This window comes from Eumetopias jubatus, unplaced genomic scaffold (genome assembly GCF_037043125.1).
Source record: "Eumetopias jubatus isolate StellerSeaLion01/CBP00866 unplaced genomic scaffold, mEumJub1_p1.0 scaffold_3, whole genome shotgun sequence".
Taxonomy (NCBI): Eukaryota; Metazoa; Chordata; class Mammalia; order Carnivora; family Otariidae; genus Eumetopias; species Eumetopias jubatus.
The window spans coordinates 37,726,892-37,751,398 of record NW_028274809.1 but is presented as its reverse complement, the minus strand read 5'-3'; the positions used below and the strand labels follow the sequence as shown (position 1 = coordinate 37,751,398).

At 38.2% G+C, this 24,507-nt stretch overlaps 1 protein-coding gene across 5 annotated transcripts in view; it reads left to right on the top strand.

The window, feature by feature from the left end:
- Window positions 1–24,507, top strand: part of PLCL1 (phospholipase C like 1 (inactive)) — a 335,868-nt gene that overhangs the window by 199,824 nt on the left and 111,537 nt on the right. The window contains exon 1 of one of the 5 annotated variants that reach the window (XM_028125292.2): window positions 7,707–7,778. The exons of the other annotated variants lie outside the window; for them this stretch is intronic. The gene's annotated coding sequence lies outside the window, so the exon portion shown is untranslated. Of the gene's footprint in view, window positions 1–7,706; window positions 7,779–24,507 lie in introns of those variants that run through there. 5 annotated transcript variants of the gene reach the window in all.

The window sequence follows — 24,507 nt, the reverse complement described above, 5'->3', positions numbered from 1 at the left end:
TCTTGATGAAAACAAAGTCCTTGGTCAAATTGATCACATGCATTGGGAAAAACTTACATTCTGAGGCACCATCTTGGAATTTAAAAATGCACAATAACTATTCAGAGGTTGATATGCTGCAATAAAAGAACCTGCTTAGCTTTGACCCTGCATTTCCCAAACTTAGTTGGAAAGACTTAGTTGACAAACTTAGTTGACAAGAGTCCTTTTGTTCACTGCTCCCCTGAAATTAGTTTTCCTTGGGACATACTTTAGAAGACACTGCTCTAGAGATTATAGAAGAAACTTTCTTAACTAACATCCACTCAACTGACATTCCCTTCCTAAAACTTGAGATTAACAGTTTCCTCTCTAACATGCTCTCCCATCACTGGAGTTGTATGCTTACAAAGAGTCAATTGAGTTTTTTCCAAAACCTGTTTATTCCATTTGTACTTGTAATTACAATTACATAACTTAATTAAATATTACATAATCCTGTGACTTGTGAGTGTAAATACAGAGTTATTGTTTCTTTGAAAAATAAACTGAATACTTCAGAAAGACACAGTAAGGGGGAATTGCTGAAAGTGTTGTTAAATTACATGAAAGGAGGGCAACTATCAGATTTGGGGAAAATAATAAAAAAAGGATTTTTTAGATTGCTTTGCCAGTATCTGTTGAGTTACTGATGCATTTTAAAGACATTGAAATGTATCATTATTCAAAAAAGATTAAGGGGAGAACCCAAATTAGTGGAAACATACTCAAAGTCTTACACTTAAATATCTAAGGTACATATATACTGATTTTTATTATTTCCTGCTTTTAATGAATTTTTTTGACTAAGTGGCTAATTACAGGCCCTCTAGTTGTCAGATAAAAAGGCTGTGTTCTAGCAAGAGAGAACTGAAGAGGAAACTTCACAAAGAAAGTATATACATATATATATATATAGGGGCGCCTGGGTGACTCAGTTGGTTAAGCGTCTGCCTTTGGCTCGGGTCATGATCCCAAGGTCCTAGGATGGAGCCCGGCATGGGGCTCCCCTCCCCCCCATTGAGCTTCCTGGGTGGGGAGACTACTTCTTCCTCCCCCTCTGCCCCTCCTCCTGCTTGTGCTCTTTCTCTCTCTGTCAAATAAATGAGTAAAAATATTTTTTTAAAAAAGTGTGTATATACTCTGTGGTATGTTTTTAAATATTTAACACAGATTTTGTCCATGTCTCTCAAGCCAGGCTCAGTTGTCTTTAGAACTTTGGCCACTCTTTACTTGCTGTCTTTGTTTTTTGTTTTTGTTTTTGTTTTGGCCGTATTTTAAATCCATGGGATTGCTTAGTACCCATAATGCTGTTTAAAAATGAGGGTTAAAATTTTAATTTCTCTCTGGGAATTATCCATACATATACACATATGCATCCTTTTGAGTTCTGTCTTCTGGCTTTTGGTTTTGTGCCTGGGAACAAATTTTATTTATTTGTTTTATTTATTCCAGTATGATTTTATAGTAAAAGTTCTTGAAAGAATGTGCAGTAAATGACATTTGATTTCTATCTGGATTCTCTTAGGCTTTGTCCCATGGCAGCCTATAATTTAAGGTTAAGGTTATGTTGCTATCTAAGAATTTTTACGATCTGTACTCATATGTGCTATGTAAACAAACCAATTATTCTATTGTGGAGCAGTTTTTTCTTTTGAAAAGCATAACACAACAATAATTTTTCAGGTTTAATTAGGACTGCATTTGTATAAAGATCTGTAGTTTAGAAAACCAGTGAAGCAAAGATGAAATGGGGGAAAAAAAAAGAAAATGTTGCCTGATTCTTTCATTAAAGTACAAAAAGGGGGGGGATTCAGACACATTTGGTATTCACTCAATTTTTTTATTGTACTTTTTTTTTTTTTACAAACACCACACACAGAACCATAAGATAGTAATTTGTCAAACTACCTGTTAAGCTGGTATTTGAATATGAAAGGGTTATTTCCACCCAGTGTAATATTGCTTTTTTGAAACATTAAAAGCCCTTATATTAGGGTGGTAATTGAATTAATGCTTCAAAAAAAACAAAAACAAAAACAAAAACCAAAAAACAAAAAACCCCTGTGTGCTTCATTATGTTACATTTCGTGTACATTTTTTTAGGAGGTAACCATGTCAGGATGTAGAGGGGCCGAACAGAGGTGTGGAACCGCAGCTTTTCACTCTGAAGAAGAGTAGTAGTTGTTTTAGATTCAACATGGAAAAGTTGTGCTAAACTCTAGTGATCTACCTGCCCATACTTTATGCTAAGCAAGGTGGATTATTTGCTATCAATGCCTATGGACATTTTCGGAACCTTTTTGATGTTATGTTGAAATCTTGTAGTTAGTGATATATTAAACCCTTAGCGGAATTGATACATAATGACTTCTCCGGATTTGTTTATTATTATACCTGTTGAATCTTTTCTTATTCCTCCATCTACCTCCATCTACTGTTTTCTTTATTTTGTAAGTCCCACGAAGGAGAGATGACTTCTATTTTTGTGCTTTTGTAATTGAACTCTTGAACCTCCTTCTTGGGGGGTTTTCATGTTTCTGATCATTTTGTCATGGTTACTTGATTTTTTTTCCCCCCTTCTTTGGGGTCAATTTATAGGATCACAATAGTACTTTCAGAAACTTGAGGAGCTTTTATTATGTTAGGAAGGTAGACATTTTAAGTGTTAAATCACCTCACTTATTCACTCATTCAGTAAGCATTTACGAGTCAAATAACTGCTAAAACCTAGAGATACTAAGATAAATGAGAGAATTTTCTGAAAATTTGCTCAATATTCTTTTTTCAGTTGCTACTTCCTAGAAAATGTATAGTAAGTACTCTATAAACTTATAATGGAAATGGAGAATGCAGGTTGTTTGCTAGAATGGGCAAACATATCTCTTGATCTACATAAAAAACATAGTAGTGACACTGAGATTGGAGTTAGGGAGAGGAATAGACTTTGTATCCTAAAGAGTGCTCCAAGACTAATATTTCTTTTAGGTGTATTTTTTTTTTTTTTTTTTTTTTTTGAATCTTACCTTGCAATAGAAGTCACAGAACATGCTGATGTTACCAGCCTAGAGGACTAGTTGAGGAATGTTGGGGAAAATACAGGCAAAACGGGATAGGATTTTTATTGAGTGAGCATTCACTTGTTTGAAAAACTGGCTTTTGGGCTTCATGTTTTGGACAATCAGCACAGTAGTCTTTTTCAGTTATTATTTCACAGGAAGTAGTATATGCAGCTTTTGCTCTCTTTGAGAATGCAACCATTGTAATACTTTCACATGGTGTTGAGAGCAATGAAGGTAGGGAAGGGAAGCCTCTTTTCAGCTTTGCTCCTAAGTCTATGACTGGGTCTTCCTTGGCCTGTTGGAGACAGAGGGGAAACGGAGAGAAACGTCCAGACTACTGCTTGCTGCCTGGAAGTGTGAGGCGGGGCGGGGGGGAGGGGTGGAATTTCACTTTCTGGCGAGGACCCGAGGAGGTTTATGAGCCTTCCTATGAATTGCTTTCTTTTCCCAGCTTCTGAAAGGATGTCCTCATTCAGGCCAAGAGGAATGAGGCAAATGTTGCACATCTTTCTATTCTGCAGTCTCCATGATGAGTGAAACTCATGGTGAAGCTGCTGGTTTTCTATTTGGAGAGAACACTGTAGGTGATCTACTTGGTAAACAGGATAAGGAGAGGGCAACAAGCAAATTATAAGGACTATTTAAAAACCCAGTCGGTAGGGAGTTGGGGGATTTGTGTCCCTTGCATAAGTTGTGCCTGGTTTGAAATCTTCTTAGTACACTCCCAGAGCTGCTCTGTGGCTGGCTGCAGTGTTAGGTGGAGATCTTTTAATCCCCATACAGATCAGCATCTCTCTAAAATAAATCACTTGACTTTTTTCTGCCTAACATTGCAGGGGATGGCTTAGAAGACTAACCATCAGATTTGAAATGTCTGCGGACTGCTTCTCTACTTGACAATTTTGAATTTTACTTAGCTGTGCTGGTCTTTTTAGTTTTCTCAGAGGAAATGGATTATATTTTGCTACTGAAGTGCAAATATAATCATTGTTATTTTCTTGTCTTGTGGAGTGTATTTTGACTGAAATAAGTAGATAATATACTGTTTTCAAAGTGCCAACCACCAATGAAAGTGTTTTTTTTAACATTAAGTAATTCATGCATTGTTCTTTCTAAGCAATTATAGTTTTTTTTTAGTCACTGAGTAATTTACTAAGCACATACATTTTCAGCACTCTGCAAGGAACTGGAGCATACAAAAGAAATCTGAGGCACAGTTCGTATCTTCATGTAGGTTATAGTATTTGTAGAGAAATGAAACCAAGCCAGAAAACAAAGAACAATTAAATGTTCAACTGTGTAGTGCTCTCTATAGGAACCACATGTAAGTAAAAAATGAATATCGATGAATGAATGAATTGAATAAAAGTGTTCATTCAAGGAAGAAATCATTGTGGACTGCAATGTGTCATGGAGTAGATGGGATATGAGCAGAGCCACAAATGATGAACGGGATTTGGCAAGTAGAAGTGAAGGAAAGATGTTCCAGGTAAAGAGATCAGAGGTCAAAAGGTAGAGGTGAACATGGCATATGTTTAGGACAATGAGAGAAAAGACCCGGCTGACCAGAGAGCTACATTAGTGTGCAGGAGGAATAAAAAAATAAAATTGGGTGTCTCCCTTTCTTTCTTGATAAGTGACCCTGAATTTTATGTCTACTCCCAAGCAAAGAATGATGATTGGTCTAATCCACTCAGGACAACTCTATTGCCTACTTTCCCAGGCTCCTTTGCAGATAGGACAGTTCTGTGACCTCATTCTGGCCGAGCTGAAGAATGCTGATGGTATTTCTGGAAATGTTTTTGCTCTCTTGATAAAAGGTTGGAACTCTCTTTTTCCCTCCTCCTGCCCTTGAATGAAGATGCAGAGCCCAGAGTCATGCAGCAACTCTTGGTACCATGAGGAAAAGGCTGAGGTGTTGTCTCTGACACCGCTGAACTGCTATACCCTTATCAACAGCTCTACTTCTGGACTTCCTGTTATGTGAGAAAAACCAACCTCTGTTTATGTAAAACACTCTAAATCATGGGTTTTAAAGTTATTTGCAGTGTTTTAATATTACTTTAAGAAGGTTAATCTGTAATAGTGTGTAAGGTAAATTGGAAGAGGGTAAGAATTGAGGTTGTTATCATAGCACTATAGGCCTGAGGTAAAGAGGTTTGGGACAAGACTTATGGCGGGGGGTGGGTAGAGGAGAGGCAGACATCTCAGAGAAGAAGCAAAAAGATTCAGTACAGATTCAATGAAGGAGATAAGAAGCCACATAACTCTGAAGTTTTGAAACAGGAAGATAAGTGGGATGGCTATACAGCTTTAGGGATGGGCAAATGTTGATAAAGATAAATTCTCTTGTAAGGCATGTTGAGTTTTAGATAATGATGGAACATCCAAGTTGAAGTGTTCTATAAATATTTAGAAATATAGCATTTGAATTCAGGTGAGTCTGTAGGGTGCCTGTGACCTTGGACATGGACAGAGACCAAAGCATCAAATGATGCCTCCAATTATGAGTTGAGAGGAAGAAAAGAGTTTAGCTGGATAAACATGGAGATGGAGAGAGGAGATAACACAGGGTTAGAAGACTGAGCAGGGTGCAGTGTCATCATACCAGAGGGTACATAGTGGACACCAGTAAATGCATAGTGCAGGGATGAATGAAGTTGTCATCAGTATCCAGTGCCCTAGGGATATCAAGGAAGATGAAGTCTGAGGAGAGAGGTGAATCTAGTTAAAGTAGGACACCAGTGATTTCCAAGAGAGGGGTTTCTACAGACTTGAGAGCCATGTATCAGCTGCCCAGTTCTGTAAAGGGGATGAGGCAGTAAGTGGAGGGAAGGGAGTAGAAGCTGAAGGTGATAGAGAAAGATCATTCATGAAGGATTTGGGAATTGAGAAGAAGGGCTGATTCTTGTAGGGGTAGTAGACTTAGCAGAAGATGGTTTTAAAGGGATTGAAAACCAAGAGGGAAGAAGTTAGTGGGAAGATCCAAACACACAGTAAAGGTAAAGGCCATAGTTGATACTAGAGAGAGACTTTAATTTTAGGGAGATTCACACACTCCTCTGGAGTTGGAGGCAAGAACAACAAAGGAGCTGTGGAAACTAGTAAGTGCAAACAATTACACTTGGGTGTGTCTGTCTCCACAGGGTAGGTTAAGTCAGGTGTTAGGAGCTGGGCTGGTAGAGGGAAGAAGTGGAGGGGGGTCCTGGGAGGGGCTAACTCTGTAGTACCTATTATGAGGATGTGTGTTAAAGAGGCATCTACGCAAAGATCAACAGGCCTAGCCTAAGTGAGATGGCAACAGTCTGGCAGGGGCAAGGCTGTATCATTTTGGGTCTGTGTCTGCCTCAGGCAGGGTCATAGCAGAGAACCAGGAGCCCAGGAGGAGGCCCAGCATCAGGTGGAGGGAGTAGTAAAGGCAAGGGAATCTAGAACAGTGTTCCTGGGAAGGGAGGAGGGGGAGGAGTCTAGTGTGACAGGAAGAGGATCTCCAGAGGACAGAGAGCAGATCTGGGGGAAAGGGGCAGAGTGAGGGGTGGTAGCCTGAGAAGAGTAAATGCAGAGCTAAGGCTTAGAGCAGGATCTTGAGATGGTGCGGCCCAGGCATTGCCTGTTCGTACTCGGACATGTGTTAACACCTGTAACACCTGTGACTTGTTGCAAGTAGAGATTTAATTCTTGTTCTATTTTTTTTTTTTTTTTGAGAAAAGACTTAAGCAAAATTGTATGGCATTTGTTAAAAAATATGCTCATGTAATATTTACTTAAAAATACAATTTATGCTGAGTATAGGGTAGGCACAAATCTTATGAGCTTTATCTCACTTTAGTGAGACTTCCTAAATATGAAATAAAAAGCTATCTGTGGTCTAATTCTGGCAATATTTTACCCATCCACATATTCAACTGTATTCTTGCTGGGCTCAGCACTGGATTTCCAACAGTGTTTGTTGAAACCTGCCATCCATTCACAGCAGCTTCTCCTAGTAATCTCTGTGAAGCACAATTTTTAAGTGTCCTTAAAAAAAGCATACTGCTTTAATGAAATGGCAGATGGCTTGTTGCATGATTTCCCAACTGGTGTTACTTCCACACTGTAATGGAACTATATAAAGAACTTTGCTCTCAACTCAGGAGGAATTCTGTGAAACTTGAGCTTTGTTAACTTATAAACAGATCACTTCTGTATGTTGGGATTGATTTTCATATATGTGTGTTCTAGCATTAGTTTTATTATATAGAAACTGCACATAAATCATAAGGGATCAAAGTGATAGATACAAATTGTGAGGACTATAGTAGGTCTTTACATGCTTATTTTCTTCTCATTTTTAAAAGTGGGGCATTATCATGGTAGAAAATTTTAAAAATAGAGAGAAGGCAAAAGGAAGTAAAAATTGTTCCAACTTCCTGGAGGCAACCACTATTAGCTTATTTTTCGGTAGTGGGAGGCACACTTTTTTTCCCCCACCCCTGAAAGTGGGATTGTATGAAACATACTTCTGTTTCCTACTCCAGTAGGCCAATTAACTTCTAATTTTAGTTTCATTTTCTGAAAAGTCAGGTCAGCAAGAAAAGGTGTTAGAAGGAAGTAGCATGCAAGAGAAGAGTTAGCAGAAGGCATAATTTCTGGGGGAGATAGAGAAGCTGACTAATTTGTGACCTCCACTAATTTTCTACTCAGAAAAATGTGGTTGCAGTGAGTAAAGTCTTCATTGCCCCTAATCTTTAGAAGATAATGATTTAACCCTATTATGTTTTATACTATATCCTTTTCAGGATTAACACTAAGTATCAAAAAATCTTAGTTTTATACCTTGATTATAACAATTTACTTACAGCTCAAAATAGGTGAATTAATTTTGGGTGATAAGTCTTTTTATGTTGTCAGGTTATTTTCCTTTTAACATTATGTAGTTTTTGTATTATGTTTTCCAGTGGAAATCAAATGTTCATTTGAGTGAATTAACTGACTTATTCAAGTCAGATTTGCCTTAATCTTCCAGTGGGTATTCAGTTTTATTTAATATTATAGTTTTATGAGGATTATAAATCATAGGAATGTAGATAATATGAAACATACTACACCACCTTCTTTTAGACACGAAGTTAAACTGTTTATAATTTGGATATACTATCTTAATTTTTACTACATAGGATATTTTTACTGTTACTTTAACTGTGGAAATATTTGGTTGTCAGTTCATCTTGCTTTATAGAATTTTCATTTTGAAATGGACAATTAAAAGGAATAATTATTTTGCATGAATTTATATTTAATATAAGCACTTGAGAAGTAACCAAAAGTAGGGGAGAAGGGATATGGGTATGCATTTTGGAGTAATGAATTTTAATTACCAGACATCTTTGGTCAACGAAAGACTCAAATGTTGCTCTTTAATAAATAGACATTTACATAGGAATCTATTTCCTTGGAATCAGATGAAACATAAAAACAATTGAAAGATGTTAATAATAGTACATAATCACCTATTTGAGTTTAGCTGTTATTATCTCTGTTAATAAAATACTCAGGAATGAGGTGGGATACAAGGGGGCACAAAAATCTTGGAAGTGAGCCCTACCAGGGCACAAATGTACCACTTAATTTCCCAGAGATCTTCACTGAGGTGTATATGTCTTACCATTTTTAATTTCAATTTAGTGATCAGTCAAAAACTTCTTGTGTTGAATTTGAATTACAGTGGTGACTGATGGAGTGTTAGTATACCATTTGTTTCTTTTGATGTTGTCATAGTTTAGGTTTGAGGTCAGCAAACTATGGCCTGCAGGCCTACTCCAGCCTGCCACCTGTTTTTGTAAATAAAGTTTTATTGGAACACAGCCACATCCATTTGTTTATGTATTATTTACACTGCAATGGCAGAGTTAAGTAGTTTCAACAGAAGCTATATGGACCACAAAGCTTAAAATATTGACTTTCTAGTTTTTTACTGAAAAAGTTTGTCAACTCCTAGTTTAAGTCCAACTTTTCCCTTCCAGTATTCTTCATACCTGATAGCGTACTCTTGTTTACATGTCGACATGGACCAGATTACCAAGATGCTAAGGGAAATTAGAAAAGAAGTAAAAAACCCTATTCTCTGCCTTGGAGAACTTTTCAGACAAGACACGTAAGAAATAACCAGAGAAAAACATGACACTTTATAATCAAGGACTAAATCATGTGATAGTAGCAGAAAAACCCTTCCTCCATTCTATATCCTAAATATATGTGAATTAAAGTCATTTCAATCTGGTCAGAGCCAGAGTTCTCAAAATTACAATGTGAGCATGATAATATATCAGAGTATTTTTTGACTTTATGGCTTAGAAATGGGAGCACTAACTTTGCCACACAGTTATATGGTTGAATGTAGTTTAGTCAGATTTCTAAAGGAGTCTGTGGCTTTTCTAGAAATTGCAGGGTCTGGAAGGATGATGTACTAGGCTTTCTTCAATATGGACTAGGAAAGAGGTAGTTACTTCAGAATAGTTCTATGATCAGTGTTTAGGGATGCCCTCACAAGGGGCAGAATATAGTTTTAGTAAGGATCTAGGGATCAAAACATAGCAGATTTGTATCTTCAAGGAATAAATGGAGCTGAGAGAAATAACCCGGCCCATAAATAAACATAAATTGGGGCACCAGAAACAATTATAATTGGTGTGAACTTACATGCATGCATGAGCAACACAAGATGATATATTTCTAATTTGTTTCATTTACTTTTAGTTTTGTACCTTGACTCTCTTGCATCATAACAAAGCAGGACCCAGCTTTAAACAGTGAAGTGTTTGTGTTCTATATTGAAATGGCTGTTATAGAGGTTAAAATCGGAGAGTAAGATACCCACTCACATTGCATAACTCTTCCATGTGAATGTTGGCAGGTTGAGAACCTTTTATAGTAGAACCATTTTGTCACACTGTACCATCTATAAAATGCCATAGAAATCAAAGGAAAGAAGAGATCAAGGTGATAGACTGACAAGCTAGGAAAAATGTGGTGGAAAATATTGGAATTGATATCAGTTTTGGAGAGAAGTATGAATTTGGTTTGACAGAGAAACAGGGTGGTAACTCTGGGATTTGAATGAGCATGGTTTGTGTGGAAGAAGAGCTTAGATGGAGTGAATGGTTTATGCCTAGAGTTAGTAGATTAGTTGATTAGCAAGAAGGGTGGGAAAATGTGGGGGTAGGTGTGTGGCAGATCATCAGGAGCTAAGGTGCCATTTTGCTCAGCCTGGTTTCTGTGATTCCACTGCAATATGGGGTGAGTGTTTAATGCTCAGAAGCAGCAAGAGAGTAGAACAAGTAGAGCAAGAGAGGTCAGGTGGTGCGAGCAGGTCTACCTGGTTTGGGAATCACTGGCATTGTTTTGTCTGTGATTGATGGCAAATCACATTCCTAGAGATGAGGAACATCCAATAGACTAAAATACAACAGCATAAATCCTCATTCTTAACAGGCAGCACCTGTAGCTCCTGGTCCTCTGCTCTAAACCTTTTATGGAAGAATATAGGGTATAAATAGTAAATACATAAAATTACTTCCTGATTTTATTTCACTGTACACCTAGTTGGGAATCTCTCTCCTTTTGAGAGAAGTCACAGGGACAAAGAAAACAAAGCAAAGATGGGACCCTTTCTCTCATTTTCTCAGATGGACTTCCCTGATGAGTATTGCCTTGTTTTTAAAAAAGATTTTATTTATTTATTTGAGAGAGAAAGAATGAGAGATAGAGAGCACGAGAGGGAAGAGGGAGAAGCAGACTCCCTGCCGAGCAGGGAGCCCGATGCAGGACCTGATCCCGGGACTCCAGGATCATGACCTGAGCCGAAGGCAATAGCTCAACCAACTGAGCCACCCAGGCGCCTTTTTAAATGAAGGTAGATGGCAGAGCAAGCTCTTCAGTGTAGTTTAACCATAAATTCTCCTAACAGGGAGGGGTGCTATCCAATACCCGAGGGCATGGCGGTGGAGTTGGCTAAGGCTACAGAAGCAGCAGGTGCTTACAGGTCCTGAAATGCCCCGCTCATTAGGACCGCTGTAAATCACAGCATCTTTCACGCCTTTTGAGTGAAACTTGGCACCTCCAGTTTACTACTATGTGGTGGTCACACCGTCCCTGACTGCAAAAATATTAATAGATGGCGCCTTCCCCTGAACAATGAAACTGGGCATGCCTGTGTCAGTAATGAGGGATTGGGAGCCTGAAAGATTCTACAGAGAGGAGAGTAGGAGGATGCCAAGGAAGCTGTCTTTTTGTAACTAAAGACCATTAAGCAGGAAGAGTTGATGGGCACATCTGTCACCCACGTGTCACTGTATCCTGGAAGAGCTTGTATGGAAGCCTGGATGAGCCTGGGCTTTGCTGGCTGGGCTGGTTAGGGAGGGTGAGGACTGAGGTTTGTGACTCGCAAGTTGGCCTCCTGTCGTGTTCAGTCTGATGTGGAAAAGGTTCTGGCTCACACTGGCCTGCTTGAGCCATGGGAATTACTTCCGCTTAATATTCGGGGCCTCTGTCTGCCAATGCCTCTTTGTTTTCCTTCTTTTTTCTTCATAGTTGTTATTGTATGTACACAATGGTAGATGAGATCTGAGACTTAGGGAAATAGACTTTACCAAAAAAAGAAAAAGTAACTCTTTTCAGTTCCAATAACATGACTAATATTAAAGACCTTTTATCCCTCCTGCATCCCTGGTGGTGGGTTGTGGGGAGCCAAGGGGGAAAGAAAAAAAGGAAAGGAAAGGAAAGGAAAGGAAAGGAAAGGAAAGGAAAGGAAAGGAAAGGAAAGGAAAGGAAAGGAAAGGAAAGGAAAGGAAAGGAAAGGAAAGGAAAGGAAAGGAAAGGAAAGGAAAGGAAAGGAAAGGAAAGGAAAGGAAAGGAAAGGAAAGGAAAGGAAAGGAAAGGAAAGGAAAGGAAAGGAAAGGAAAGGAAAGGAAAGGAAAGGAAAGGAAAGGAAAGGAAAGGAAAGGAAAGGAGTTCTCTATTTGAATGTATAAAATTAAGATCTAGTGAAGGTATCATTTTGGGAACCTTAAGAGTGATAAAAAGAAGAGAAGAAAACACCTAATAGAACTCTTTCAGTTTAAAGCTGGATTTTAAAAGATTGTTTTGTCTGATGTGTGCCATGAGGAGAAATATAAGTCTCATAGTATTCCTTCGACTTCAGTGGTGGTATTTAAGACTACCATATACCAAGTATTATTCACTTGCCCAGTTTGCTACAAAATGATCTGGAACTAAAAATTCCTCTCTCTAGCTTTTCCCCTAGAGAGTCTGTCTTATACCATTTTGCTCTCATTTGCCTCTTCTTCCCTAATTCTTCCTTTATTTTCTTTCATATGCTAACAACATCTGGAAACTCTCTCTTTAGAGGCTTCTATGATTCTAGATTATGCAATTTGTTACCCAGTCAACACCTTTGTGAGCTATTTTTGATTTTCTGAAATTGGCTTTCTTCAAATAGTTTTATTTGAAAGTTCTATGCAATATAATTAGTTGAAGGGAAAGTTTTAACATGATACAACCACAATGTAGAGAGTAGAGATTAAGCGGAATGAGTTCTATCTCTTTCAAGTTCAAATTGCTAGATTTTTCTGGCTTGAACACAAAATGAAATCAAATTGAAGGATCAGGGATGATAAGAAAGCTGTGAGGAGAACAAAGTGATTGGGAAAGGCACTGAGAAACGGGTAACAAGACGAAAAAACAGAGGGATCTTCACATCGATGGAAAAACATTCCATATATAATATGGAGACCTTAAACATACAGCCGATTTTTTAAAATAAAAAATTTTATTTTGCAACAATTTTTAAATTTTTTTGTGTTTTTCACATTTTATTTTATTGTTTTCTATTATTAATTTAATTTAATTTAATTGTTTGAGAGAGAGAGCGAGAGCATGAGAGAGAGAGCAGGAGCAGAGGGGAGTGGCAGAGGGAGAGGGAGAAGAGACCCCCCACTGAGCAGGGAGCCCTGAGCAGGAAATGATCCCAGGACCCGGGAATCATGACTTGGGCTGAAGGCGGATGCTTAACTGACTGAGCCACCCAGGCGCCCAGTTTTTTTGCAATTTTAGATTAATAGAAAAGTTGCAAAGATAGTATAGATAGTTGCTGTATACCCTTTACCCAGCCTTCCCTGATGTTAACATCTTATAGTTCTGTATTTTTAATGGTTATGAAAACATGAATCTATGCTTTATGGATGTCACTATTTTCTTATATTATTAGAAAAAAATAGAAATACTGAATTTTCTACTCAAAACTTCATATTCTTGTTTATGTTTTAAGACTGAGCTTCGGAGTCTCCTAGTGTTCATGGGTGTGATCTGTGAGTTTTGGAGAGGGAGAATTGTCTTTTTCACTCCATGACAATTCTGCTCCAGACTTTCCACAAGAGTGAAGTGGTAAGGTTTGTTTTGGGGTCCTCATCCCTCTTTTTTTGTACCTTTTCCATTTGTTAATGATAGCTTCTCCTCAGTTCCATAGTTAAACTAAGGGTCTCAACATCTCTTCTTTCTTCACTGTCAAAACCTGTCCTTAAGCAAGACTCCCAACTGCATTCATATCAAGACAAATTAAAAACAAACAAACAAACAACAACAATAAAATGTGGTAATAGCTAAAAAAGACAGTCCTTCAGGGTTATTTACATTTTAGCAGGGATGCAAAATTTTATGCCCAAGCTTCCCAAATTTTAGTATGTTACCATGACATAGTGTCCTGGGAAGTTGCTTCTACTAGAACTTTTTTGGGGGAAAATCTCATTTCTATATTAAAATGCACATGAAATTATGGTAGAGTATAATAGAATATAACATTCATGCAGTTTTTAAAGTAAAATTTGTCTTAAAGTGGGACTTTGGTGGTTTCTGAGAGTGTGCAAAACCCAGAGGTAATTCACTCTGCCTTGAATTATGTCTATTAGGTTGAAAAGAAAAATTGAAAAGCTACTGCTTTACACTAACTGATCTAAACTTTGGAAGTGAAATTTTAGCACCAACCAGTATAGGTTCCCCAGGCTCTTATAAGTTATCTTTCCTTTCGATGAACATTTAAAAAAGATGTATATACACCCAGATTCTGATTAACCCTCTCTTATTGGATATCATTGAATGTGTATATTTCTGCATTTGATAAACATTTTTAAATAAACAAATGAATGAAAAGTTGGAGTATTATTTTGCAATATGGGGCCTTTCTTGTGTCTCCTGAAATCCCACCCTGGAAGCGTTCACTTATTCCAGGAAAGCCAGGCACTGCTAATCAATCCCTCACATTCTGGGCCTTGGCCTGGCAGGGGACAAGGGACTGACAAGTGCACAAATGACCTAAGGTGTTGGGGGCCTCTCAGTAAGATGTGGTACCTCACTCTTCATTCCTAGCTTGGGGGAAGATGGGTACCTAGAGATTACAGTTGTAGTGTCTATTTATTATTTAGAAATAATTAAATACTATATTCCATTATGATATAAATGTGATAGTGGAAGAACAGCCAGCAAGAGAAGGCAGCAAAGGGTGGGGAAGAAGAAGGAGTTTCGAGTTGGAGAGATCAAGGCTCAGAACTTGGCTGCACCATTTTACCCTTGGTGTGATACTTATCCTCATGAGACAATTTCCTAGTATGGAAAATGAAGAGTATGTTATCCATTGTGAGAACTAAACAGAGTGTATTTAGCTCATGAGCTGGTCTTGGCCTTTTTGCTATCAGAGTTATTCCTTGTCTCCCACCGTGGCAGAGGGTTCAATCCCAGCAGGCTGACTTCCCAACTCTGATTCCAGTCGGGGGAGGCACTGGTGGGAGATCAGAGTGCTGCAGTTGTGTTTGCTTCATGGCCTCAGCTTCTACAAGACAGGCCCACTGTGTTTCCAGCTTCTTCTATGACTTAGGCCCTTGGTACTAGGAACACCACTTACTGCTTTTGTCCCTCCAGCCAGGAGTGTTGCGGATCTCTCTCTGGGTCGCCTCATCGTTCACTCTCGACTTCTCAGCTCTTCCAGCACTTGTGTGTCCAATTCTCTGTATTTAATTCTCTCTCTCTCTCTCTCTTTTTTTTTGAAGATTATTTATTTGAGAGAGAGAATGTGAGTGCGTGGACATGCACATGAGCAGGAGGAGTGGCAGGCAGAGGGAGAGGAACAAGCAGGCTCCCCACTGAGCAGGGAGCCCAAATCCAAATCCAGGCTCGATCCCAGGACACTGAGATCATGACCTGAGCCGAAGGCAGACGCTTAACCAACTGAGCCACCCAGATGCCCCTAATTCCCTCTTTTTTAACACTTGGAATGGTTTCTGTTTTCTTCATAGTTGGACCCTTATTGATATAGCCAATTGCAGTAATCTGTGAACTTAGGGGAGCTTCGGCTGGTTGTGATAGGAATAGAAGAGAAGGGGAGGTGTGCCAAAGGAGGAAGGACAAAGCAGTGACCGATTGGGTAAAAGAGGATCAGGAGAAATTAGGCAGTTCAGGTAATGGTGACTGCCACTGATGGAGATAGGCCATTGGAGAGGGAGCTCCTTGTGGGTAGAAGCTGTGGGTTTGGTGTAGAGCACGTCAGAGAAGAAACTTCATGATGTCACTGTCTCTGCACTCTGCCTTTCATACTTAAGTGTGCTGCAGCTGCAGGAGGATTCATGAACTTGTCTTTCTCTCTTGGGAAAGGGTGAGAAGTTCAGAGGGAGGAGAAGAGAGTAGTGTGTGGCCCAGAAGGGAATGCCCTGGGCGCCTTGCTGAGCCTGGATTATATCTCTGCAACATCATGACTCCAGCCCTACCACCGTAACCTTTTCAGGGAGTAGAACAGGAGGTTGGCTGTTCAGAACCCATCCTTTGCTAGTAGGGCAGCAGCTCTTCCCTAAAGGGACCTGAGATGAGCAGGCTGTTCCTCTTGCCAGTGCAGCATTTGCAAGAGGAGTGCCGTGGGAGGAGATAAAAATTGACTTCCAAATGGCCTGCAGAAATCAGGAGATGTTTTTGGGACCAGCTTTTAGGTCCAAACTTGATAATCTAAACAGCAGATACTTTGAGTTGTGATTTCCCCATGGGTTAAGATAGTTCATAGTGGGGACAGTCAACATTGCTGCAGCAGGCTGGAATCCACTTCCTCAGTGTGCTAGGGCATTATGGAAAATGATCTCTGAGGGAGAGAATTGAGTTCGCATCTTCAGGAACAATGTCTAGATATATTAAGAAATGACCTCAGATAAAAAAACAAACAGAAAATCATTCCAGCAAATCAGAAAGAGCACATTATGTAGCATTCATGATGTGTTTTATATGTGCATTGGGAAAGAGAAGAGTCTAATAAATGAAGACAAACAGGAAGCCTTTCCTAAACTCTCTTCCCAGATACTTTTCAGTCACGTTGCGCAGGTCGAAGGTTCTGGGAAGAAACAGCTAGTACTCTGACCTGCCTACTGCAAATATAATGTTTCCTGTTTTGTAGGAACTTGGGGCTGAAAAATGCACAAACCAATTGATTTAAACTCTTAAACTCATAATATGCACAAACCTCAAGGACTACTGGTTGAAATGTGTGTGTGTGTGTGTGTGTGTGTGTGTGTGTGTGTGTGTGTGAGAGAGAGAGAGAGAGAGAGAGAGAGAGAGAGAGAGAGACAGAGGGACAGAGAGACAGAGAGAGGAGGGAAGGGATTCCAGATGTCCTTGGAGTATCACATTATATCTAAATTCCAGATAATCTCCAATTAATTGAATAATTGATTTAATTAAATATTAAATGCATCAGTATTTTATAGTTTCCCAAACCTTTTATTTTCTATGGTCTCTCTTCATTTCTGAGTGAATTTGGTTTGGCTGAAGAAAACCATTTATGTTACATCCTTTAAAATATGATGAGGTGAAGCATGGCTCTCCTCGGATTGATGTGCACATTAATAAAGCCTTTTATTCACAACAACTTAAATAATATAAAATTAAAACCAACTGCTGATCTCAGGGAGCAAGCTTATTTTTTCAATAAGGATTGTATAGCCACTTTTACATTTCTTCCTGTCCTTTTTAATAAATGATGAAAGCTCCAGTGTTGTCATAAAATCACATTTATTTATAGTGATAAGGACGAAGCTAATCCCTGTTTCATCACTCTGATCAGCAGTCACACAAACACAATGGAACCTGACATGCTGGCAGCCCTCTGCTCATTAACAGCTTTCCAACCAACCTCCAAGCTCGTGGCTGGAAGTCAAATGGGGTGGGCGGGTTCCAAGTAAGAAAGGAAAATAACTGGCTTTGGAGATAAAGGGATTATTCAAATTTCCATATGAAATTTCTACCACCTCTTGGCTTCTGATGGAATAGGAGTTACACTAAGATGCCTCTGTTTCAATTTTGAAATTAAAAGCATTCAAAGGAATGGAGAAAATTACAGACAACAACAACCACTTCAGTAACATTTCCTTGTCTTCATGTCATTTGCCCCATTATTAATGACCTGCTAATTAAAAACAAAATAGAAAAATTCTAGTAACAATTTTTCCTCAGGGAAGATTTTTGACTAAATAATTTTTTCCTATCCTTATAATATCAAGTGGTTCTCCCACCCAAAAGGGATTGATTAGTTTTTTAAATTGCTGTAGACATCAGGGGAAAAGCATAATGCTTTGTTTGAAGCACTGGTATGGACAAAGGCAACTTTTCTGGCCATCTGGTCTTTAGAAACAAACACTCTGCAGTCCAACAGACTCAGGCTGAACTGTTCAATGGTCTCTTCTTTGATCTACACTTGAATCTCAAGTCATCTTTGCTGTGTGATCTTGGGCAGGTTAAATCATCTCACTAAACTTCACTTTCTCCATCTGCAAAATAGGGATAATGAAGCTACCATGAAGAGCTGTCATGAAGGAAAAATAAGGAAATGCATGTAAAGAGCCTGGCACATAGTAAGATTCAAATCATAGTAGCTGTTTTTTTGTTTGTTTGTTTTTAAAAATTATGCTATTTGCTTTTGTAACTATTAGCATTTGACAGTCTGCTTAATGTGTCACTAAATTTTGTCTTTGTAGAGCCGTCCCTAAGTGATGGTTGATATCTGACAGATTAGATAGAATTGTGCAAGTGTTGGGAGTTGCTGACTTTCATTTGGACCCTTGGATATCACATTGGGCACCTCAGTAGCTTTGGCAGCAATGGCAAAAAAGTAAATTCCATTTCAATCAGTGCTACTCACAATCCTTGATTTGGGCTTTTTGAATAAAAATAGGATTTTATGCTCAAGGATATAACACCCTTTGAGCTGCTGAGTAAGACTGCACCTGGCTTGTGTGGGTGCTGTGGTGAAAATCCAGGGGGCCTTTGCCTTTCATTATGTTTTTAATAAAACTTAGCAAGTAGCAGAATTAAACTTGTGAATCATTTTAACAACTACTTTTCTTAACGGAGATGACCCTCTTTATCTCTTAGTAGTTAATACTTTGTGGTTCTAAATTAGGGTCCTTGATGTGATTGTATTCCTCTCAAACATTATTAAGAAATCATTTACAATGGAAAGGCTTGTAATTCAAGCAGCCAGGGGAACAAGGCATTCCAGGCTTTTGGTGGCATTGAGTTGAAGGAGGGGATGAGCTGGTTGGGATATGGCCAGGATGTGCTCCCTAGTGTGGGTCCAGGTAGGGAGGAAACTGTCATTTATACTGTGTATTAGAAGCTTTGCCTACATTGTTTCTTTTAGTCTTCCCAGTGCTCTTTAGGGCATGTATTCTGTCCATTTCATAGGCTCAGAAAAATTATTTGTCCAAGATTACATAATGAATAGAAAAGCAGTATTAAAAGAAGAAAATACCAGTTCTAGTTGCACAGTGTATTCTGTGAAAACCTATGAAGATGTGTATTTGTAATTTGTGTACTTTTTTGTGCATATGTCACATATGTTTCAATAAAAAGTTACTGATCAAAACAAATAGGTTCTGCCTGGTGCAAAGTCTATGCCCCTTTCTCTTTATTGTGCTGTTTCCAAAGAAGCATATGATGGATGGAACCCCAAGGAATTTCCTCCATCAGTTATAGCTGGTTGTGGCCAGAAATAGTGCTGCCCTTATTAACTAGAACTGGCTTTGAAAGGCTTGGATATTTCCAAGGAAAGATACACTCAGAGGAGTGCAGTTTCCTAAATTGAGGATGTGTATGTGTTAGAAGAGAATTTCGAATGATGTTCTGAAAATGCACTGAGCTTGTTGCAGAGTCGTTCATAATAGTGAAAAATCAGGGGAAAATCCCTGAAATATCCATCAAACAGGAATTAAATAAATAAATACTATGTGCTTTTAGAAACTACTTATTTTGAATGACGCTTGTGGTGTGTGGTGGAGTTAAAAAGGGTCATGGGACTGCATATATTAGGATGGCCTTTTTGTAAACTTTTTGTTTATATATATATATATATATATATATGTTTGCATAAATAAGTGTCTGGAAAATTGTTTGCTAAAATACCAATAGTGGTATCTCTGCATTTTATAATATTGGTTGAATTTTGCTTTCTTTTTTATGTTTTTCTATATTGTTTTCCTACAATTCTATAAACAGAAATTTTGTTTTAATTTTTAATAAAATAATACTTTAAGCAAAGGCTGCATCCTGAATTAAGTATATCCCTTCTCAAGTTGTCGATGGTGAAGGAGGAAACACTCAGTTTACTGTATGAGTTCTGATACATTAAAGCAATATTATGTTACCTTATAGTCAAACCAAAGAAGAGCATTTCCAGGAGTAAAAAGAGCCATTTTGTAAGATCAAATACATGTAATTACCAGACTGCTTGGCTTGTTTAAGCTTTTAAAAATATTAAAAATAATAAAATATTTTAATTATATTCTATGTAAGCAGGATGTTCTACCTTCTTCTACCAGATATTATAACAATCTTGAAAAATAGTTGTTTTACCTACCCAAATATATGTCTTGTATGGCTCAGTTTTTAAAATTCTTCATTCTCTTTAGATTTTAGTGTCATGGTCAAGACATATGATTGCTTTATTTTGTTTTATTTCATTTTATTTCATTCTAGTGATTTTCTTCCTTCAATGAGGCTAACTAAAGACAATCGAAATCATAAAGTTTACATATTCATGCAAAAACAGATAATAGAGCAAGATAGGACTTCCTTTTTTGTCTTTTTGTTAAAGATTTTCAAGAAACTAGCTAAGAGAATCCTGAATAAATCTCCATGTGAGTGTCATTAATATATGGAAGTTCATTACCTATAAGCACCAACACAAATTGTGAGATCCGGCTAAATTCAGATAATTACTACCATCTGAACAATTAGCAGTCTTGACAACATTCTCTACTTTTGGATAAGTAGGGCCCCCAAACTGGAATACTCTCCCTCACACTTACCTGAACTTATTGATCAGATACCAGCTCAAGCCTTTTGGGCCACAGCAAGCTCTCTCTTTTGAACACATATAACTATGAACATGGATAACATGATCTAACAAAATTCTGTTTGTGAATTGATATGTGTGAAAAGACTTAGAATGTGTAAAAAGAAAACAAAGTTTTGTATTTAACAAATCTCACTTACTAAAAAGAATGTATGAAGAATTAAGATTTTTTTTTTCCTAGAAAATCTAGCAGTTTGGTTTCTGCATAGTGCCAGTAAAATTGACTTCTTTTTTTTTTGGCATTCTTAAAAAAATTATTATTGAAGTATAGTTGGCATATAATTTTATATTAGCTTCAGGTGTACAACATAGTGATTTGATAATTCTATGCATACTTGGTGCTTACTACAATAAGTAGAGTCATTAGACATTATTGATTATATTCCCTATGCTGTACTTTTCATCTCCGTGATTTATTTGTTTTAAACTGGAGGTTTGTGCTTCTTAATCCCCTTCACCTATTTCACTCATCTCCCCCCCCCATCTCCTTTCTGGCAATCACCAGTTTGTCTTCTGTATTTGAGAGGCTGTTTAGTTTCTTGTTTGTTTATTTGTTTTGTTTTTTATATTCTGCATACAAGTGAAATCATTTGATATTTGTCTTTCTCTGCCTGACTTATTTCACGTAGCAAAATACCCTCTAGGTCCATCCATGTTGTCACAAATGGCAAGATTTCATTCTTTTTTATGGCTGAGTAATATTCCATTATAATGTATTCCATTATTATATATTATATATATTATAATTATATGTATATGTAAATTTTCCTTATACACACACACACACACACACACACACACCCACACACACCCACACACACCCCACATCTTCTTTATCCATTCATTTATCTATGGACACTTGGGTTACTTCTGTATCTTGGCTATTGTAAAATGTTGCAGTAAACATAGGGGTGCATACATCTTTTTGAATTAGTGTTTTCCTTTGAATAAATACCCAGTAGTGGAATTACTGGATCATATGGTAATTCTGCTTTTAATTCTTTGAGGAATCTCAATACAGTTTTCCAAAGTGGCTGCACCAATTTACATTCCCACCAACAGCACACAAGGGTTCCTTTTACTCCACATCCTTGCCAACACTTGTAATTTCTTGTCTTTTTATTCTTTTTGAAAATCTAGTTGTTTGGTTTCTGTGTGGTACCAGTAAAATTGATTTTTATATTGTATCTTTTACATATCATGAGGTGGGAAAATGTCCTTAGATATAATTGTATACATCTCTTTTGCCTAAACAAGGCATTTTGTTTGGAGAGAAGTGAGTATTTTGCTTCCCAGAGAAAGAAGAAACCCTGAGCAGTTTATGTATGTAGTTGGAAAAAAGTAGCTTTAACTTTGAGGGAGGAGAAATTTGAGAGAGGCCAGGGAGGGTGGGGTTGGAGCCAATGAAACTGCTGTCAGTTAATGCTTCTGCTACCTCTGCCCAGGACACATACGCTCAGAATCTTCAGTCAAATCATGAAATTTATTTATGTGTGGATTTTGGAGGAATTTGGGAAAGGTTCTGAATTCTCTGTTTTGCATGCAGAGATTTTCTAGAATAGAGGTAGCCCAGGCAAACAGAGGTAGCAGGCAGAAGGCAGCATTAGGGCATTCATGTTGTAGGAACTCCAGAAATGCGTGTGCTCAGGAGAAGTTTGGGCTGTCATGGGCTGTAGAAATGAATTCAGGCCATGCTCAACCCCATTTCTGAGAGGGTCAGTTTTGCAAAGCTGGGCAAAGGTATGTGCTCGTGATGTTACACGAAGGGGATGTACCCTCCCAATGTACACATGTAGGAGTGACGTGCCACAGACAGCTCACAAGCCTCTGATATCCTACTGGATTTGAGTCATTTTAACAAGACCACTAGTCAGCTTTTCTCACCTCTGTTTTGTCTTGTATGGCTCAGTTTTTCTAAAATTCTCCATTCTCTTTAGATTTTAGTGTCATGGTCAAGACATATGATTGCTTTATTTTGTTTTACTTCATTTTATTTCATTCTAGTGATTTTCTTCCTTCAATGAGGCTAACTAAAGACAGAATTGAAATCATAAAGTTTACATATTCATGCAAAAACAGATAATAGAGCAAGATAGAACTTCCTTTTTTGTCTTTTTGTTAAAGATTTTCAAGAAACTAGCATAAGAGAATCCTGAATATGGGATTAAATTAAATGAAGAAATCAGGGACCCCTGGGTGGTTCAGTTAGTTAGGCAGTTAAGCGTCTGCCTTTGACTTGGGTCATGATTCCAGGACCTGTCCACCCCCTACCCCGCCTGATGTCAGGCGCCCAGCTCAGAGTCTGCTCCTGCCTCTCCCTCTGCCTCCCCCTTCCTGCCCCCCCATCTCTTGTGCACTCTTTCTCTCTCTCTAAAATAAATAAAAGCTTTTTAAAAAATGAAGAAATCGGAGACTACCGTTCCACTTAAAATGCACAGAAGTTAAGCCTTTCACGGTCTGTCAGTTCATTTCCTGCCCTCTTCACAACAGAAAAATGTATTAACTTTAAGCAACTAGCTAAGTGTTATGGTTTCAAGTCCAATATTCAGCAGAAAATTCATTATCTAATTTTGATAAAGATGCATGGGTTAGTGAGTTGAAGTTGCTTCTGTGTAAATCACTACAGATGTTAAATTCGGCATAGACATAGAAACTCCTGAGTCTGGAGACTGCAGAATATTGTAATGTTAAACACTCCCACTCAAATGAGCTGCTTGTTGAGTTGGTCTTAGATGTATTTTCCTGCTGAGCTACAACAGCAGCTGTGGGTGAGTCGGAACACCTCATTCCTACAGTTCACTCTCATGCTGTCAGTTTGTCCAGGGGGATGGCTTATGGGAATGCATAAACATATACATGCTTTTGAAATCTTCTTTTTTTAAATTTTTTTATTGTTAATCACCATACATTACATCAATAGTTTTTGATGTAGTGTTCCATGATTCATTGTTTGTGCATAACACCCAGTGCTCCACGCAGAATGTGCCCTCTTTAATACCCATCACCAGGCTAACGCATCCCCCCACCCCCTCCCCTCTAGAACATGCTTTTGAAATCTTGATGGAGTCCATCCTTTTCTTCCGCCTCACTCCCAAACTTTCCTAGAGAACTTTTTGATTTCATTTTAAATTATGTTTTGAAAATAAATAAATTAGGTTGAATTGATCAGAGCTTTTTTTTTTAAGATTTTATTTATTTATTTGACAGAGAGAGAGAGAGAACAGGAACACAAGTGGAGGGTGGGGGTGGGAGAGGGAGAAGCAGGCTTCCTGTGGAGCAGGGAGCCCGATGTGGGGCTCGATCCCAGGACCCTGGGACCATGACCTGAGCCGAAGGCAGACGCCTAACGACTGAGCCACCCAGGTGCCCCTGATCAGAGCTTTCTACCTTTGCACTGCTATTTTTTTTTAAAGTTGAATTTATTGTTATAAGATAGTGGTTGGTTTCATTTCCTGAAATGACTTGAAAATAGTCTTTCTCATGTCACCTTCCTTTAAAGTACCATTAAGATGAACATAATGTTAATAAGATTGTTTCAGGATTAATGCACCAATATTGATGTATCAAACATGGGGGTTATTAGCAGAAAGCATTTATCAACACTACTGGGTATAGAAGACATAGACTCACTTTTGAAAATACATCAGTAGCTATCTGGAACTTTCCATTAAACTTTCTTAGTAATCTACTTTGGTTTTAAATAAGTCCCAGTTGGAAGTAAAGACTGCAAATTCGACCCAGTGAGTGTAATGATTAGCATTGGAAATGTCCCATTGTGGAGCTCTAGTTCCGTCTGCTTGTGAAAAAAAGATAATGGGTAATTATAATTAGGAATTCAGTGTGTACCAGTGGATTAAGTGTGGAAGGAATGACTGCTGAAATCCACTGATAATGGTGCGGGGGTGTGGGGGGGCACGGTATAAGGAATGTGAAAATTTTACCTGGAACCTATGAGGCACGCTTTGTTAATTAGTGACTCTAAATGTGTTTATATCCTACTGGTGGAATTTCTAG